Source organism: Cololabis saira, chromosome 1, assembly GCF_033807715.1.
Source record: "Cololabis saira isolate AMF1-May2022 chromosome 1, fColSai1.1, whole genome shotgun sequence".
Classification (NCBI taxonomy): domain Eukaryota; kingdom Metazoa; phylum Chordata; class Actinopteri; order Beloniformes; family Belonidae; genus Cololabis; species Cololabis saira.
The window spans coordinates 52,509,200-52,526,379 of record NC_084587.1 but is presented as its reverse complement, the minus strand read 5'-3'; the positions used below and the strand labels follow the sequence as shown (position 1 = coordinate 52,526,379).

At 46.3% G+C, this 17,180-nt stretch overlaps 1 protein-coding gene across 1 annotated transcript in view; it reads left to right on the top strand.

The window, feature by feature from the left end:
- LOC133447791 (uncharacterized) overlaps positions 1–17,180 on the top strand; it is a 779,477-nt gene that overhangs the window by 262,283 nt on the left and 500,014 nt on the right. The gene's annotated exons all lie outside the window — the stretch shown is intronic.

Here is a 17,180-nt window from a genome sequence, read left to right as displayed (position 1 = left end):
TTATTATAGGTTAAAGATGTCCATGTAGCCACCGCTAAACCCTTGCTGTGTGCGTCTTCCTTCTTTTGGAGCTGCTTTGTCTTGCCGGAGCACCGTGTCGCTTCGGAGCTCCGTGACGTCAGACGCCGCTTTGGGCTGCTGAATGACTGCTTGCTCGAGCTAACCACCGCTGTCACGGCTGACCCGGCCCGTGTTCACTCTGCCTGGCTGACTGCTGGCTGGCTGGGCGTATTGCTGCTCCGCACGCTGTTTGCTGTTGAGCCACATTTTAGTGTCTGTGTGTGTGTGCGCGTGTGTATGTGAGAGAAAACAGTGTGGGACTTGGTTTATTAGTTGTTGTTTTGTGTGTTTGTTGGTTCTGTTTATTTAGGTATTTGTGATTTTGTATATTTTGAGTGGCCAGCAAGTGATTGTTGAGCCTAATTACGTTAATTTAAGTCTATTAATTTCCTTTTTGTGTTAATTTGTGTTAATTTGTTCCCTAACTGTCCTCTGATTTCCTCCCTCTCAGGTGCTGAGCTGACGGTGGTGGATTGGTGTCCGGTGGTGGTGCCCCTGCCTTTTGTTGTGTGCTGTGTTTAAGTTTTTCACTTTATTTATTTTATTGCACGTGTGGTGTTCCAAGTATCCCCTTTCAGTTGACCCATCCACACCGGAAAGTCTTAGCCCTGATTGGTCCCCTTTTAAACCTCCCCTCGAATGATTTCCTTTAATAGATCATTTTTAAAACGAAACAATTGAATAAAAACAAACCTATTTTTGTATAAATTGAAGCACCGTCTCTGCCTCCCTTTGTGATGAACCTGAGTGCTTTTTGTCTTCTGAAATAGCTTACTTTAATTTCCCTGGGTGAAACTCCCAGGGTGGCGTTGTTTGGCAACAGTACAAATCGTTTAAAATACAACTCTGACTAAAAAACTACCTCTTCGTGCCGCCACAATCTGGCGTTGTTGGCAGGATTCAATCTGAGAGCAGAGACGTGTGTTCTATTTTTTGGTTTGTTTTTCCTTTAGAAAAAGAAGAAAAAAAAACTGTGGCTGTGTTTTTGTTTTGGTGTCTGACTTGTACTTTTTCTTTTTCTTTCAAGGCAAAGCAGCAGCTGGTTTGGTGGACCTGCAACTCCACTTCCCCTTTCCCCTGGTTTCACCTTCACGGTAGGGATAGTCGTTACAATGGAGGAGGAGTTGCAGGAGCTAAGAGAGTTAATAGCTCAACTGAGAACAGATAATGACAGGCTAAGACAGGAACAGGTTATGGCTGTGCCCGGCCCTAGTATTGCACCCCCAGTCTCTCCCCCACCCGCTGCACCCCCTGCTGTCAGTGCTCCCCCGACAGAGAGACTGATTTTTGTGCCACGGGACAGGAGGTGTCCCACCTTTAGGGGAAAGTCAGGCATAGGGTTGGCCGAGTGGCTGGAGGAGGTGCAAGCCTGTATGAGAGCATGTCATTTGTCCACATCCGATCAGGCTTTCTTCCTATTTGACCACTTAGAGGGGGAGGCACGTGAGGAGATAAAATACCGTCCCAGTGAGGAACGTTCAGACCCGGCTAAGATCATTGAAGCATTACAAGAGTTATATGGGTGCGCAGAGTCATATGTAGCGTTACAAGAGGCCTTTTTCTCTCGACGGCAGCACGAGGGAGAGACTCTATTGGAGTTTTCACTTGCGTTGATGAGCCTCATGACATCCGTGAAGCAGCGTGCACCCAGCGGCATACCCAACGCAGAGGTTTTGTTACGTGACCAGTTTGTAGAGCACGTACTGGATGGGTCGCTTCGTCGGGAGTTGAAGCAGTTTGTGCGCAGGCAGCCTACCTCTACCTTGCTGGCGGCTAGAGGTGAGGCGATCAGGTGGGAACGAGAGGGCTTACCTGGAGGTGTTAGGGGTCGTAGTCATTCCGTCCCCTCTGTCTTTGGTGCTCAGTGTGTGGTCCAGGGCAGCCGTCAAGTCAGTGTTGGTCCCCCGCAGTCCTCTGAGCTTCAGGAGATGAGAGAAATGCTAAAGTTGCAACAGGAGCAGTTGAACCAACTGACTCAGAGCATTTCCCGCCTGCAGGGCTCCCAGCAACCCAACCGAACAGCTTTTCGTGGTCCCATTATTTGTAGGAGATGTCAGCAATCAGGTCACATCGCCAGGGAGTGTGATGGCGTTCGCGCTTCCGCCCGCACTCAACCTCCCTTGTCGGCCTCTCAGCCAAGTAGGCCGCCTCACTCCGCCCAGTTACCGGGAAACTAGCACCCACCGTACTGCAGAGCCACAGTTCGGAGGGGGCAATTCCAGGCTCGGTTCCAGGTGCGGGTGACGTGGAAGTGTCCAAGCTCATGTCATCTTGTCCTCATTTAAGTGTGAGTATGGGAGGGGTCGTAGTTTCTTGCCTGGTGGATACCGGGTCTATGGTGTCGACCATCACGGAGTCTCTTTTCCGCCAGCAGTTCGAGCCTTGGGGCCAAGAGCGGCTCAAATCTTGTCACTGGCTGCAGCTCAGAGCAGCTAATGGTCTTGCCATCCCTTACATCGGCTACTTGGAGTTACAGGTGGAGCTTTGTGGAAAGCTGTTGCCCGCTTGTGGGATTTTGGTGGTCAAGGACCCCCTTGGTGGTGTGTCCTCACTGGTCCCAGGTGTTCTGGGGATGAATGTCATCCGTAGGTGTTATGGAGAACTTTTTGGGCAGTATGGCCTAGCTTTGTTCGACCTGCCAGTAGTATCCGAGGCCCCCAAACTCGTCACACAGGCCCTTCAGAAGTGCCATGAAGCCAGCGTTTTAGTTGGTCAGGCAGCTGGGAAAGTCAAGGTACGTGGTAAAAAGACTTGTCGTATCCCAGGTGGTACATTGAAAATTGTGGCATCCACATGTTCAGAGCAGTATGCTGGCACCACAGCACTGTTTGAGCCTCCAGAGGCTGGCCTGCCCGCCGGCCTGCTTGCTTCCCCTGCTCTAGTGCCAGTGATACGGGGCACTGCCTACATTCCCATTGTAAATGTAGGCTGTTCAGACGTGCTCCTCTATCCCCGTACCCGGGTTGGGACCTTAGAGGAGGTATGTGTGGTGAGTTTGCCCACTGGTGTTACTGAGGAGTCACCTGTGGTGGCTACCATGTTCTCTCAGTCTGCTTCTTCACCAGTGCAGGACCAGATAGCAGAGTTGGAGTTGGGTCATTTGCCAAAAGAAGCGCAGGGTGAGGTCAGGGCACTCCTGGGTCAGTTTCATTCCATCTTCTCAGTCCATGATGGGGACCTAGGGTGCACTGACTTGATTGCTCATGAGATCCCGCTCCTTGATGACATTCCTGTGCGACAGCGGTATCGCAGGATCCCACCATCTGAGTACGAGCTTGTTAAAGATCACATCAATCAACTTCTTGGTGCGCAAGTAATTCGGGAGAGCAGCAGTCCTTACGCCTCCCCAATTGTACTCGTTAAAAAGAAGGATGACAGCTTGCGCATGTGTGTTGACTACCGACTTTTGAACGCTAAAACTAGGAAGGACGCCTTTCCTTTGCCCCGGATTGATGAATCCTTGGATGCGTTGACTGGAGCACGTTGGTTCTCTACCATGGATTTGGCTTCTGGTTACAATCAGGTCCCTGTGGCCGTGTCAGATCGTCCTAAGACAGCTTTCTGTACCCCCTTTGGCCTTTTTGAGTGGAACCGGATGCCCTTCGGGCTATGCAACGCCCCCAGCACCTTCCAGAGGTTGATGCAACGGATTTTTGGTGATCAACAGTGTCAATCCTTGCTGCTTTACCTCGACGACATTGTGGTCTTCTCCTCTACCATTGAGCAACATCTGGAGAGGTTGGGTGGGGTGCTGGGGCGTTTGCGGCACGAAGGGCTGAAGGTGAAACTCAAAAAGTGTGCCTTCTTCCAGCAGGAAGTGCGTTACCTGGGGCATGTAATTTCGGATCGAGGTGTCTCCACGGACCCCAGTAAGATCGAGGCCGTTTCCAGCTGGCCCTCCCCTGCCACCCTTTCAGATCTGCGTTCCTTCCTTGGCTTCGCCAGCTACTACCGCCGTTTCGTGGAGGGTTTCGCGAAGCTCGCCGCACCCCTTCACAGGCTGGTGGCAGAGCTGGCAGGCCTCAAGTCCAAGCGGGTAGATCAAACTGTCGCTGGTCGTTGGTCAGAGGAGTGTCGCTCGCCTGGTGTCTGCACCTGTCTTGGCGTACGCCGATTTCACCCTTCCATTCATCCTGGAGGTGGACGCCAGCTATGGTGGTCTTGGAGCTGTGCTGTCACAGGAACAGGATGGGAAGGTTCGGCCTATAGCCTATGCCAGCCGTGGCTTGAGGCCCACTGAGCGCAACATGCGTAATTACAGTTCCATGAAGTTGGAATTTCTAGCGCTCAAGTGGGCGATGACCGAAAAATTTCGGGAGTACTTGTTGGGTCACAAATGCGTTGTTTATACCGACAACAACCCATTGAGTCACCTGTCGTCTGCCAAGCTGGGGGCTACCGAACAGCGCTGGGCAGCCCAGCTTGCCTCCTTTGATTTTGAGCTGAAGTACCGTTCTGGCCGGAGCAATCAGAATGCTGACGCCCTGTCTCGCCAGCATGCTCCCGAGACGCAGGACATGCAAGCCCTGGTCCGTGGCGCAGTGCTCCCTCAGCCCTTGCAGCAGGCCTTGCAGGTGGACAAGGTAAATGCTGTCCAAGCCACTGTGGCAGCCTTGCCCCACCATCCCCCATCTGACATTGCCACACTCCAGCAAACTGATCCTGTCATCCAGGAAGCTTTGGCTTTCTGGGTACGTAAACAACGTCCCAATACACATGAGCGGAAACAACTGTCTCGGTCGGCCTTGGTGTTGTTGCAGCAGTGGGACCGGTTGGTCGAAAGGGATGGCCTTCTGTACCGCCAGGTTTTCCGGCCAGATGGGGCCGAGGTTATCTTGCAGCTGTTGTTGCCTGCAGCGTTAAAAACAGAGGTGCTCACAGAAGTTCACCAGGGTCATGGCCACCAAGGGGTAGAGAGAACCTTGGAGCTTTTGCGCCAGCGGTGTTATTGGCCCAGCATGTCTGCTGATGTGGCACAGTGGTGTCAGGCCTGTGAAAGGTGCCAGGTGGCCAAGATGAGTCGACCAGCGGCTCGCACGTTTATGGGACACTTGTTGGCCTCTCGGCCCAATGAGATCCTTGCCATGGACTTTACGGTTTTGGAGCCAAGCCGTAATGGTATGGAGAACGTTCTGGTAATGACTGATGTCTTTACTAAGTACACATGGGCGGTCCCCACTCGTGATCAGAGGGCGACTACTGTTGCTCAAGTCTTGGTTGCTGAGTGGTTCTCTAGATTTGGCGTCCCTGCTCGCATCCACTCAGACCAGGGACGGTGTTTTGAGGGGTCTCTCATTCAGCAGTTGTGTGTGTTGTATGGCATCAAAAAGACTCGCACCACGCCGTACCATCCTTCTGGGAACGGGCAATGCGAGCGGTTCAATAGAACACTTCACGATCTTCTGCGTACATTGCCCGTGTCTCGAAAGCATGATTGGAGCTCCTGTCTCCCCCAGGTCTTGTATGCTTACAACACCACCCCACACCAGGCAACCGGTGAGTCTCCTTTCCTGTTGATGTTCGGCCAAGAGCCGAGACTTCCAGTCGATTTCCTGCTCGGCCGGGTAGGGGATCCTGTTGGTGGCTATGTCCATGAGTGGGTTGAGGAACATCAAGTCCGCTTGCAAGTGGCGTTCGAGGGCGCCCGGGATCGGTTGAAGGCTGCGGCGGAGCGCCGTAAAAACAACCATGATCAACATGTTCGAGAAGTTCGTTTGGAGGAGGGCCAGTTGGTATGGTTACGGCGCCTTGGTGTACGGGGAAGACACAAAATCCAAGATCAGTGGGCTTCAGTAATGTATCTCGTCTTGAGGGCACCAAGGGAAGGGGGGTCAGTCTACACCATTGCGCCGAGGGATGATCTGACCAAAGTCAGACAGGTTCATCGCTCATTGCTGAAGGCCGTGGTTGGGGTCAATCCTCCACCTTCCACTGCGGTTTCTCCCCCACCTCCCCCTGAACTGCAGGCAGAGGATGAACGTTTTTTTGATGGTGATTGGTTGGTCGTGAGGTCAGCGAACCCATGGCCTACAACTGCCCAGGCTGAAGCTGTGGCCCACACCATCCCTCGCTTGCCAGACCCAGTCCCGTCTGAGCCATCTTTGTTGGTAGAACCTGTTCCGATGGTCCCAGGTCCCTCTGCCCCTCCCCCTGTCGGTGGAGAACATGTCCGGCGGACCGCTAGATCAACCGCAGGCCACCATTCCAATGTCTACCATCTCCCTCGGCCGGTAGGAGCCGCTGACCACGGACGTAGTATTCCTCCTGCCCCTGTGTCGAATGCTGTTGCTGCGCTATTTAGGCCATGGAGTTAAGTTTGTTTTTTTTGTCTTGTTCAATCGTCGGGACGACGATTTAATTGCGGGGGGCAGATTGTAGCAGGACAGTCCTCGGTCCTGTGACGTCACTTTTAGTGACGGTATAAAAGGGGAGTTGCATACCTGTCTTTCTCTTGCTCCCGGAGGCTGGGCTTCATTGTCACCTGACGTCCGTCGCTTCCGCCCCTGGGTGGTAGGTGAGCTGCGGCTGCACTTCTCTCCACGATTCTCCCATTTAGTGCTAATTATAGTTATTTTGTGTAGTAGAGGCTCTCTTGGGTGTTGCTGCTGGCTGCATGCTGCTTATGCTGCTCACCGTTCTGTGCGCCACTCACTGTTTACTGCCGGTTGCGCATGGGCTGCGCTTACACCTCTCTCCATGCCGTATTGGCCAGGACTGCCTGATCGGTATGTGTTCAGTGACAATGGGTCTCTCCTCCAGCCACTTGTAGGTTCTTACGTTATGTTTGTTTATTATAGGTTAAAGATGTCCATGTAGCCACCGCTAAACCCTTGCTGTGTGCGTCTTCCTTCTTTTGGAGCTGCTTTGTCTTGCCGGAGCACCGTGTCGCTTCGGAGCTCCGTGACGTCAGACGCCGCTTTGGGCTGCTGAATGACTGCTTGCTCGAGCTAACCACCGCTGTCACGGCTGACCCGGCCCGTGTTCACTCTGCCTGGCTGACTGCTGGCTGGCTGGGCGTATTGCTGCTCCGCACGCTGTTTGCTGTTGAGCCACATTTTAGTGTCTGTGTGTGTGTGCGCGTGTGTATGTGAGAGAAAACAGTGTGGGACTTGGTTTATTAGTTGTTGTTTTGTGTGTTTGTTGGTTCTGTTTATTTAGGTATTTGTGATTTTGTATATTTTGAGTGGCCAGCAAGTGATTGTTGAGCCTAATTACGTTAATTTAAGTCTATTAATTTTCTTTTTGTGTTAATTTGTGTTAATTTGTTCCCTAACTGTCCTCTGATTTCCTCCCTCTCAGGTGCTGAGCTGACGGTGGTGGATTGGTGTCCGGTGGTGGTGCCCCTGCCTTTTGTTGTGTGCTGTGTTTAAGTTTTTCACTTTATTTATTTTATTGCACGTGTGGTGTTCCAAGTATCCCCTTTCAGTTGACCCATCCACACCGGAAAGTCTTAGCCCTGATTGGTCCCCTTTTAAACCTCCCCTCGAATGATTTCCTTTAATAGATCATTTTTAAAACGAAACAATTGAATAAAAACAAACCTATTTTTGTATAAATTGAAGCACCGTCTCTGCCTCCCTTTGTGATGAACCTGAGTGCTTTTTGTCTTCTGAAATAGCTTACTTTAATTTCCCTGGGTGAAACTCCCAGGGTGGCGTTGTTTGGCAACAGTACAAATCGTTTAAAATACAACTCTGACTAAAAAACTACCTCTTCGTGCCGCCACATGAGCATTGCCTTGGTACTTGAATTTAGTAAGTGCATCATGTTGGGGCAGTGCAGCATGACAAGAACCACTATGAGTAAAATAATTTAAATGTTTAAGGACAACATACATCCATGATTCTAGGGTTTAAGAGTATTTGACTTTACGTTTTTCTTTGTTATGTGTGTGTACTGAAATATATTTTGAGGATATCTGATTCAGACTGCCTCAAACAGAAAGACTTGTGATTGTTCTATTCACAAGTGCTTCTCTTTGGGGTTGTCTTGGTTATGGCAAATTCCATAGTGCACATTTTCATCAAACTGGACATCATTTAAGCACCACGAGTCAGACTTGGCCATTATCATTGCCCCAACACAAACACTAACTATGTTTTTCAGTGGAGTAAGTGCTTCTTGTTGGGGTACTTTTAAGACCTTTCCATCGTCCAATGTACAAGCTCAACATTTCTTTTGAAACATCAGTGGGATATACACCTCAACTTTATGCACATTCTTTGAAGGAAAGACTGGAAAGTGCTTATAAGTTGGGGTATGAATCTTGATGCACTTTGCAACTTTTCCTGACTTTTCCTTTGTTTAGTACCCATTTTGCTTAAATGTAACAACATTCTTTAAATGAATTGGTCAGTAAGATTACCTTAACATGGGCACTGACTTGATTTCTGAACACAGTAAGTGCTAATTGTTGGGGTAGTTTTGTTTTCCTTTACAGTTAACACATTTACAAAGAAATGAAAAAAGTATGAAAGTATGTTAATTTTAAACGTGAAATATATTTTCAAGTCATTTCTATTGGCCCAATATGAGCATTGCCTTGGTACTTGAATTTAGTAAGTGCATCATGTTGGGGCAGTGCAGCATGACAAGAACCACTATGAGTAAAATAATTTAAATGTTTAAGGACAACATACATCCATGATTCTAGGGTTTAAGAGTATTTGACTTTACGTTTTTCTTTGTTATGTGTGTGTGTACTGAAATATATTTTGAGGATATCTGATTCAGACTGCCTCAAACAGAAAGACTTGTGATTGTTCTATTCACAAGTGCTTCTCTTTGGGGTTGTCTTGGTTATGGCAAATTCCATAGTGCACATTTTCATCAAACTGGACATCATTTAAGCACCTGAATGTCCTGATCCCCGTGGAAATATGCAAGAAATCAGCTCTACAAGGCAATCAGTAGTTATATTGGTTCTTTGGTTGAATCACGAGTCAGACTTGGCCGTTATCATTGCCCCAACCCAAACACTAACTATGTTTTTCAGTGGAGTAAGTGCTTCTTGTTGGGGTACTTTTAAGACCTTTCCATCGTCCAATGTACAAGCTCAACATTTCTTTTGAAACATCAGTGGGATATACACCTCAACTTTATGCACATTCTTTGAAGGAAAGACTGGAAAGTGCTTATAAGTTGGGGTGTGAATCTTGTTTCACTTTGCCACTTTTCCTGACTGTCCCTTTGTTTAGTACCCATTTTGCTTAAATGTAGATCTGATTATGATTATTTGTCAATTTCCTCACTGTACTTTTGTGTTGTTTACAAAGATACAGCTATATCTTTCAAACAGTTAATCAAGTGAACCAGTGAAAAGCAGACTGAGCACTGTTCACATCTCAACAGCCTTTCTTTCATGTTGAGATGATTATTGTTGCTCGTCAGGGGAGAGTCGTTGGCGGACCGTCACCTCCACCACTGAAACTTTGTCAAATGGAGGTGGAGTTTGTTGGAGTCATTCAGCATTTAAAAGGGTAAAGTCTGCTCCAAGATCAAGACTTCCAGTGCAGTGTGGACAACACAGAAGATACTGGAAGATTTCACCTCATCTACAGAAAAGAACCTGTGTAAGAAACAGGTTTGTTGTTCTGACTCAGAATGACCATTTACTTCTTGATTTCATGAAATGCATCTTGGTGGGCATTTAATTTTCACGAGAACACCTCAAATCGTCTCACTTTTGGTTTTTCAATTCAAAAGTGCTTCTCTTTGGGGTTGTTTTCGTCATGATGGTTTTGTCAAAGAGGTCTAACAACATTCTTTAAATAAGTTGGTCAGTAAGATTACCTTAACATGGGCACTGACTTGATTTCTGGACAGTAAGTGCTAATTGTTGGGGTAGTCTTGTTGTCCTTTACAGTGCAACATTTACAAAGAAATGAAAAAAGTATGAAAGTATGTTAATTTAAAACGTGAAATATATTTTCAAGTCATTTCTATTGGCCCAATATGAGCATTGCCTTGGTACTTGAATTTAGTAAGTGCATCATGTTGGGGCAGTGCAGCATGACAAGAACCACTATGAGTAAAATAATTTAAATGTTTAAGGACAACATACATCCAATATTCTAGGGTTTAAGAGTATTTGACTTTACGTTTTTCTTTGTTCTGTGTGTGTGTACTGAAATATATTTTGAGGATATCTGATTCAGACTGCCTCAAACAGAAATACTTGTGATTGTTCTATTCACAAGTGCTTCTCTTTGGGGTTGTCTTGGTTATGGCAAATTCCATAGTGCACATTTTCATCAAACTGGACATCATTTAAGCACCTGAATGTCCTGATCCCCGTGGAAATATGCAAGAAATCAGCTCTACAAGGCAATCAGTAGTTATATTAGTTCTTTGGTTGAATCACGAGTCAGACTTGGCCGTTATCATTGCCCCAACACAAACACTAACTATGTTTTTCAGTGGAGTAAGTGATTCTTGTTGGGGTACTTTTAAGACCTTTCCATCGTCCAATGTACAAGTTCAACATTTCTTTTGAAACATCAGTGGGATATACACCTCAACTTTATGCACATTCTTTGAAGGAAAGACTGGAAAGTGCTTATAAGTTGGGGTGTGAATCTTGTTTCACTTTGCCACTTTTCCTGACTGTCCCTTTGTTTAGTACCCATTTTGCTTAAATGTAGATCTGATTATGATTATTTGTCAATTTTCTCACTGTACTTTTGTGTTGTTTACAAAGATACAGCTATATCTTTCAAACAGTTAATCAAGTGAACCAGTGAAAAGCAGACTGAGCACTGTTCACATCTCAACAGCCTTTCTTTCATATTGAGATGATTATTGTTGCTCGTCAGGGGAGAGTCGTTGGCGGACCGTCACCTCCACCACTGAAACTTTGTCAAATGGAGGTGGAGTTTGTTGGAGTCATTCAGCATTTAAAAGGGTAAAGTCTGCTCCAAGATCAAGACTTTCAGTGCAGTGTGGACAACACAGAAGATACTGGAAGATTTCACCTCATCTACAGAAAAGAACCTGTGTAAGAAACAGGTTTGTTGTTCTGACTCAGAATGACCATTTACTTCTTGATTTCATGAAATGCATCTTGGTGGGCATTTAATTTTCACGAGAACACCTCAAATCGTCTCACTTTTGGTTTTTCAATTCAAAAGTGCTTCTCTTTGGGGTTGTTTTCGTCATGATGGTTTTGTCAAAGAGGTCTAACAACATTCTTTAAATAAGTTGGTCAGTAAGATTACCTTAACATGGGCACTGACTTGATTTCTGGACAGTAAGTGCTAATTGTTGGGGTAGTGTTGTTGTCCTTTACAGTTGCAACATTTACACAGAAATGAAAAAAGTATGAAAGTATGTTAATTTTAAATGTGAAATATGTTTTCAAGTCATTTCTATTGGCCCAATATGAGCATTGACTTGGTACTTGAATTTAGTAAGTGCATCATGTTGGGGCAGTGCAGCATGACAAGAACCACTATGAGTAAAATAATTTAAATGTTTAAGGACAACATACATCCATGATTCTAGGGTTTAAGAGTATTTGACTTTACGTTTTTCTTTGTTATGTGTGTGTGTACTGAAATATATTTTGAGGATATCTGATTCAGACTGCCTCAAACAGAAAGACTTGTGATTGTTCTATTCACAAGTGCTTCTCTTTGGGGTTGTCTTGGTTATGGCAAATTCCATAGTGCACATTTTCATCAAACTGGACATCATTTAAGCACCACGAGTCAGACTTGGCCATTATCATTGCCCCAACACAAACACTAACTATGTTTTTCAGTGGAGTAAGTGCTTCTTGTTGGGGTACTTTTAAGACCTTTCCATCGTCCAATGTACAAGCTCAACATTTCTTTTGAAACATCAGTGGGATATACACCTCAACTTTATGCACATTCTTTGAAGGAAAGACTGGAAAGTGCTTATAAGTTGGGGTATGAATCTTGATTCACTTTGCAACTTTTCCTGACTTTTCCTTTGTTTAGTACCCATTTTGCTTAAATGTAACAACATTCTTTAAATGAATTGGTCAGTAAGATTACCTTAACATGGGCACTGACTTGATTTCTGAACACAGTAAGTGCTAATTGTTGGGGTAGTTTTGTTTTCCTTTACAGTTAACACATTTACAAAGAAATGAAAAAAGTATGAAAGTATGTTAATTTTAAACGTGAAATATATTTTCAAGTCATTTCTATTGGCCCAATATGAGCATTGCCTTGGTACTTGAATTTAGTAAGTGCATCATGTTGGGGCAGTGCAGCATGACAAGAACCACTATGAGTAAAATAATTTAAATGTTTAAGGACAACATACATCCATGATTCTAGGGTTTAAGAGTATTTGACTTTACGTTTTTCTTTGTTATGTGTGTGTGTACTGAAATATATTTTGAGGATATCTGATTCAGACTGCCTCAAACAGAAAGACTTGTGATTGTTCTATTCACAAGTGCTTCTCTTTGGGGTTGTCTTGGTTATGGCAAATTCCATAGTGCACATTTTCATCAAACTGGACATCATTTAAGCACCTGAATGTCCTGATCCCCGTGGAAATATGCAAGAAATCAGCTCTACAAGGCAATCAGTAGTTATATTGGTTCTTTGGTTGAATCACGAGTCAGACTTGGCCGTTATCATTGCCCCAACCCAAACACTAACTATGTTTTTCAGTGCTTCTTGTTGGGGGTACTTTTAAGACCTTTCCATCGTCCAATGTACAAGCTCAACATTTCTTTTGAAACATCAGTGGGATATACACCTCAACTTTATGCACATTCTTTGAAGGAAAGACTGGAAAGTGCTTATAAGTTGGGGTATGAATCTTGATTCACTTTGCAACTTTTCCTGACTTTTCCTTTGTTTAGTACCCATTTTGCTTAAATGTAACAACATTCTTTAAATGAATTGGTCAGTAAGATTACCTTAACATGGGCACTGACTTGATTTCTGAACACAGTAAGTGCTAATTGTTGGGGTAGTTTTGTTTTCCTTTACAGTTAACACATTTACAAAGAAATGAAAAAAGTATGAAAGTATGTTAATTTTAAACGTGAAATATATTTTCAAGTCATTTCTATTGGCCCAATATGAGCATTGCCTTGGTACTTGAATTTAGTAAGTGCATCATGTTGGGGCAGTGCAGCATGACAAGAACCACTATGAGTAAAATAATTTAAATGTTTAAGGACAACATACATCCATGATTCTAGGGTTTAAGAGTATTTGACTTTACGTTTTTCTTTGTTATGTGTGTGTACTGAAATATATTTTGAGGATATCTGATTCAGACTGCCTCAAACAGAAAGACTTGTGATTGTTCTATTCACAAGTGCTTCTCTTTGGGGTTGTCTTGGTTATGGCAAACTCCATAGTGCACATTTTCATCAAACTTGACATCATTTAAGCACCTGAATGTCCTGATCCCCGTGGAAATATGCAAGAAATCAGCTCTACAAGGCAATCAGTAGTTATATTAGTTCTTTGGTTGAATCACGAGTCAGACTTGGCCGTTATCATTGCCCCAACACAAACACTAACTATGTTTTTCAGTGGAGTAAGTGCTTCTTGTTGGGGTACTTTTAAGACCTTTCCATCGTCCAATGTACAAGTTCAACATTTCTTTTGAAACATCAGTGGGATATACACCTCAACTTTATGCACATTCTTTGAAGGAAAGACTGGAAAGTGCTTATAAGTTGGGGTGTGCATCTTGTTTCACTTTGCCACTTTTCCTGACTGTCCCTTTGTTTAGTACCCATTTTGCTTAAATGTAGATCTGATTATGATTATTTGTCAATTTTCTCACTGTACTTTTGTGTTGTTTACAAAGATACAGCTATATCTTTCAAACAGTTAATCAAGTGAACCAGTGAAAAGCAGACTGAGCACTGTTCACATCTCAACAGCCTTTCTTTCATATTGAGATGATTATTGTTGCTCGTCAGGGGAGAGTCGTTGGCGGAACGTCACCTCCACCACTGAAACTTTGTCAAATGGAGGTGGAGTTTGTTGGAGTCATTCAGCATTTAAAAGGGTAAAGTCTGCTCCAAGATCAAGACTTTCAGTGCAGTGTGGACAACACAGAAGATACTGGAAGATTTCACCTCATCTACAGAAAAGAACCTGTGTAAGAAACAGGTTTGTTGTTCTGACTCAGAATGACCATTTACTTCTTGATTTCATGAAATGCATCTTGGTGGGCATTTAATTTTCACGAGAACACCTCAAATCGTCTCACTTTTGGTTTTTCAATTCAAAAGTGCTTCTCTTTGGGGTTGTTTTCGTCATGATGGTTTTGTCAAAAAGGTCTAACAACATTCTTTAAATAAGTTGGTCAGTAAGATTACCTTAACATGGGCACTGACTTGATTTCTGGACAGTAAGTGCTAATTGTTGGGGTAGTCTTGTTGTCCTTTACAGTGCAACATTTACAAAGAAATGAAAAAAGTATGAAAGTATGTTAATTTTAAATGTGAAATATGTTTTCAAGTCATTTCTATTGACCCAATATGAGCATTGACTTTGTACTTGAATTTAGTAAGTGCATCATGTTGGGGCAGTGCAGCATGACAAGAACCACTATGAGTAAAATAATTTAAATGTTTAAGGACAACATACATCCATGATTCTAGGGTTTAAGAGTATTTGACTTTACGTTTTTCTTTGTTATGTGTGTGTGTACTGAAATATATTTTGAGGATATCTGATTCAGACTGCCTCAAACAGAAAGACTTGTGATTGTTCTATTCACAAGTGCTTCTCTTTGGGGTTGTCTTGGTTATGGCAAATTCCATAGTGCACATTTTCATCAAACTGGACATCATTTAAGCACCTGAATGTCCTGATCCCCGTGGAAATATGCAAGAAATCAGCTCTACAAGGCAATCAGTAGTTATATTGGTTCTTTGGTTGAATCACGAGTCAGACTTGGCCGTTCTCTTTCGTGTTCGAGACTGACTCTCCACTACAGATTAATTTCATTTATCTGTATGGGAACTGACCTCGAACGAGGCAGTCTCGTGGAATACCTCTTTAAGACACACGTACTGGTGGCCCTGCCTCCATGCCAATCACGGGGCTACATAAGCTCCCCGTGGGCAGTGCCACCCTGATTCATTTGATTTCCACGTTGGCAGACGTGGGGTTACCTCAAAGCGTTTCTGTGAATCGTAGCTTACCTTTGTGTAGAGAGCAGGTCCTGCGGGGCTCCTCTCAGGATCCCTTGGGGTCCCAGCTGTACAGATATTCCCATAGAAAATCCGGGCACGGTAGTCGAACCCGCCGGCGGCGGGGGAAGCACTGTTGCCTTGTCAGACAGCGGGACATTGTACCGAACCCGCCTCAGGCAGGGGAGGTGCAGTAGTCGCCGTTGACTCGTCGCGTCGTACTGCTTGTGTTAAACCCGCCTAAGGTGGGGGAGACCTGGTAGTCGGCGCTTCATGAACTGACTGTACGCGGCGTTCCTCAGCGTGAAACCGACCTAGTTGGTGGAGCGCTCGTGGCGCCGTGTACAACACGCTTCACGTTGTAAACAAACGACCAGGGGACAGCATTAGCAGCAGCACCGGCATCTGACTTCCGCTTCCGCGTGACGTCGGCGTCGGCGGGAGGGGTGAGCGCAGGCCACACTGCGGCCGGTGTCCACGAGAGGGCACTGTTGCCTGTGCTGCGGTTTGCTGGCTGTTACCTGGCGTTATATATATATGGTGTGGTTTACACACATAGACATATATTATTGTTGCAACTGCGTTAGCAGCCTACACCGCGGCAACGCGTTGAGTTTGTAGGTTGGCTACCACTGTCATTTATATATACAGGATTTTCCTGTATTATATATATCTATATATATATATATATATATATTATATAAATACAGTTTACCTCTGTGAACAATGGCCACTCCCGGTTCACAGGTTCCCTTATGTCAGACCTGTGAAGTCAGGATGCCTGCAGAGGATGCCCATGACATGTGCCGGCTGTGTTTGGGACCGGAACATGCCCGTATGTCCATGCGGGACCCATCGGCATGTATGAGCTGCTTCATCTTGCCGGCCAGGGTGAGGAGAGCTAGAGCTGAGTCATTCTCTCTGGACCCCTCGGGCGGCGGTCCGGCTCCAGCCAAACGACAAAGGCGGTCGGTGGGGGACGGCACATTGTTTACGCCACCTCCGGAGGCTACGGTGTCCGTGCCGCCGCCCGCATCAGGCTCTGATGCCGCCTCAGTGACCGAGCAGCCTGTCGAGCAGCCTATGGACGATGCGGCGGAGTCAGTGTATGAGGTTGATATTATTGGGTTTGACTCAGAGGGAGAAGACCCCTTCAGTCAAGGAGAACAGGGGGAGGCGGAGCAAGAGCAGGGGGAGGACCAGGAGCAGAGGGACCCTCCACCTCTCCTGCATGAGATCATGGCTCGCGCCGCTCAGGCATTGGGCGTCGAGCTGCCGACCGAGCATCGCCGGGGGGCCTCCCGGTTTGCCGATGAGGATGAGGAGCAGCCACGCCCCCGAATGGTCCCGTTACTGCCGGATGTAGAGGATATTGTCCTCCGGCAGTGGACTGACCCGTCCAAGGCCCGCAGGTGGTCAGGGATGTGTAGACAGCTGTCAAACGTGAGTGACAGTCAGAAGATTGGCTGTGGGCCGGCTCCCGAGGTGGATCAGTCCATGAGGGCTTTCTTCACCCCCCCCTCCGCATCGGTTCTGGGGCAGCCGAAGTGCTCGGGCAAATACACTAAGCCGTTGGACGCATTGCTTACTAGAGTGCACGCAACCACGGCGGTGCAGTCTAAGCTGGTCAATACGGGGTCCATCCTGGCTCTGTACCAGCGCCACCTAACCAAGCGACTGGTAGGCGGGGACTCCAGTGTAGCGGCTGAGCTGCATCGGGTGTCCTCGCTCTCGGCGAAGCTGATGCAGGAGCAGGCGGTGGCGTCCGGTAGGGCCACAGCCTCGGTTTGGCTGGCGAGGCGCCATCTGTGGTTGTCCCAATCGTCGTTTGGTACGGAAGACCGGAATGTGCTGTTTAAGCTGCCGGTGGTGCCGTCTGCCATGTTCGGCCCGGACGCCAAGGCACTGCTCGAGGAGGCCCGAGAGGCCCGCAAGTGTGCCAAAGACCTGTCAGGAGGCCTCCAGAAACGACGGG